The sequence below is a fragment of the Polypterus senegalus genome, chromosome 2 (assembly GCF_016835505.1).
Source record: "Polypterus senegalus isolate Bchr_013 chromosome 2, ASM1683550v1, whole genome shotgun sequence".
NCBI lineage: Eukaryota > Metazoa > Chordata > Cladistia > Polypteriformes > Polypteridae > Polypterus > Polypterus senegalus.
In genome coordinates, this window is record NC_053155.1 from 295,195,675 (window position 1) to 295,198,887 (window position 3,213).

Sequence of the window (3,213 nt, forward strand, 5' to 3'; positions counted from 1 at the left end):
ATTAGGAAGTTTTCCTTCACACAGAGAACCATAGACACTTGGAATAAATTATCAAGTAGGGTGATAGACAGCTGGACTCCAGGGACCTTCAAAACTCAAGTTGTTGTTATTTTGGAGGAATTAAGTGGATAAGATTGGTGAGCTTGGGTTGAATGGCTGTTCTCATCCAAATTTTTCTAATGTTATAATGTTCTAAAAAAGAAGGGAGATGAGTTATTCTAATGATTATGTGCTTCTTTCACTGCTTTAGAGTCTAACCAGAATCACTAGACAATTAATTCAAACTCTGTGATATTAGAGTAGTTTCAAAATGGTAGTTTGTTTATTAACCATTTATATTCATTTTGGAAAAAAATAGGAATATTCCAAGGAGTAAGACCATGTTATGCATCCATTCATCCATCATCAAAAATGGTTAATCTATTTCATGATGGAGAAGAAGTTGCAAGACAGAAACCCACCTAAACCGAGAGAGTACCTTACAGGGCATATTCACTAGTTTAGAGTCACTGAAATCAACAGGACATGGGAAGAAAACTTGAACACCTGCAGAAAAACCCATCCATTAGAACATTTGAACAATCTAGAGAACAGGCCATTCAGCCCAACCAAGCCTGCTATTCCTCTCCTCTGAATTCTTCTAACATCAAGTCGAATTTTGAAAGTCCCTAGTCTTACTGTCTATCAAGCTACTTGGCAGCTTATACCAAGTGTCTGTAGTTCTCTGTGTGAAGAAAAACTTCCTAATGTCTGTATGAAATTTACCTTAAACATGTTTCCAACTGTGAATTAATTTTAAAATAACAGTCTTAATTCACTGAACTAATTCCCTTCATAATTTTAAACACTTCAATCATGTCACCTCTTAATCTTCTTTTGCTTAAACTGTATAGTCTCAGCACCTTTAATCTTTCCTCATAATTCATCCCCTTTAGCCTTGTCATGAGCCTAGTCGCTCTTCTCTGGACCTTTTCTGGCGCTGCTATGTCCTTTTTGTAGCCTAGAGACCAAAACTGCACACAGTGTGGAAGTGTAAAATACGCCAAAGATTCTCACCTTGAAGGAAGAATCTAGGAGTCGAAGGATAGACAAACAGCGTAATTGGGTTTATTGCAATAAACAATCACACAGACTCAACCCGATTAGTCCAAACTGAGCTGAGCCCTGAACAAGCCAAAAATCACAGTTTATACAATCATTTCTTTTCATCTTGATTTTGCTCGTAACAATGCCTTTGCTGTCTATTCTGACTCCTTACACCAGCTTGCTTCTCACGGGCCTTTATTGGCCACCAATGTTTCCTGTATCTTGTCATTCAGTATCTTTGCTTGCTTCCCTGGATTTCAAACAAAAGGTGTAACCCCAAGTTCCCACTTCTCTGACCTTGGGCAATTTCTGTTCATTATTCTTCCTTTTCTCTGTCTTTCTGAATTACTAAATATTGGTGGTTTCTCTCTGAGCTTAACTAAAAAAGAAATATGGCAAATGCCTTTATTTAACTATTAACAACATATCTAATTCACACTAAGTTTTAGTGTTTACAATAGCTCTTACTACTAGGGTGTTGTACCGTGTTAGCCATTATGAGTGTAGAGAAAAGTCAAGCAAAATGACATATTTTATTGACTAACTAAAAAGATTACAATATGCAAGCTTACATCTTGCCTGAAGAAGGGGCCTGAGTTGCCTCAAGAAGGGGCCTGAGTTGCCTCGAAAGCTTGCATATTGTATTCTTTTTAGTTAGCCAATAAAAGGGGTCATTTTGCTTGACTTTTCTCTGCAATAGCTCTTACTAAATTAATATCTATTTGTGCTAATACATGATATTTTTATTTTTCTATAACAGTACTCTAGATGAGGCCTCATCAGTGTGTTATAAAGTTTGAGCATAACCTCCTTGGCCTTGTACTCCACACATCAGGGCGCTATATAACCTGACATTCTGTTAGCTTTCTTTAATGGCTTCTGGACACTGGCAGTTGATAGTGACAAGTCCACTACGACTCCCAAATCCTTCTCATAAGGTGTACTTTTGATTTTCGCACCTCCTATTGTGTATTCAAACATAGCATTTTAAATTCCTATATGTAATACTTTACATTTACTGACATTAAATTTAACCTGCCCAAGCCTGTATAATATCCAAGTCCCTCTGTAATGATTCAATGGATTTCAGATTATCTGCCAATCCACCTAGATTGGTATCATCTGCAAACATAACCAGTTTACATGTATCCATACATAAGGAGGACATGCAAACAGGATTCACGTCTAGGACTTTGGAGCTGCGCCATCATGCCACCTACGAGTTAGAAATATGTGCCAAATTTGTAAATGCATACAGTATGTTGGTTGGAGGGGGTAGATTTCTATGCTTTATGATACTGACAAAGCTAAATTATACTATTTCATGTAGACGTCAAAAACAAAAGTTATAACAGCAGGTATGCTCTTATGAAATTTATAAAACATTTAACAGATTGCAAATTTCTGTGCAACATATCAAAATCCTTTCATTTTTCAAGACATTGTGATCTGTAGAAAAGTAGGGAGCAGGTTGAAGAGACCCTGGAGAGGAGGAGAGGAATGAAGGTCAGTAGGAACAAGACAGAATACCTGTGTTTGAATGAGAGGGTGGTCAGTGGAATGGTGAGGATGCAAGGAGTAGAGTTGGCGAAGGTGGATGAGTTTAAATACTTGGGATCAACAGTACAGAGTAATGGGGATTGTGGAAGAGAGGTGAAGAAGAGAGTGCAGGCATTGGTGGAATGGGTGGAGAAGAGTGTCAAGAGTAATTTGTGACAGACGGATATCAGCAAGAGTGAAAGGGAAGGTCTACAGGATGGTAGTGAGACCAGCTATGTTATATGGGTTGGAGACAGTGGCACTGATCAGAAAGCAGGAGACAGAGCTGGAGGTGGCAGAGTTAAAGATGCTAAGATTTGCATTGGGTGTGACAAGGATGGATAGGATTAGAAATTAGTACATTAGAGGGTCGGCTCAAGTTGGACGGTTGGGAGACAAAGTCAGAGAGGCGAGATTGCGTTGGTTTGGACATGTGCAGAGGAGAGATGCTGGGTATGTTGAGAGAAGGATGCTAAGGATAGAGCTGCCAGGGAAGAGGAAAAGAGGAAGGCCTAAGCGAAGGTTTATGGATGTGGTGAGAGAGGACATGCAGGTGATGGGTGTAACAGAACAAGATACAATCCCTAA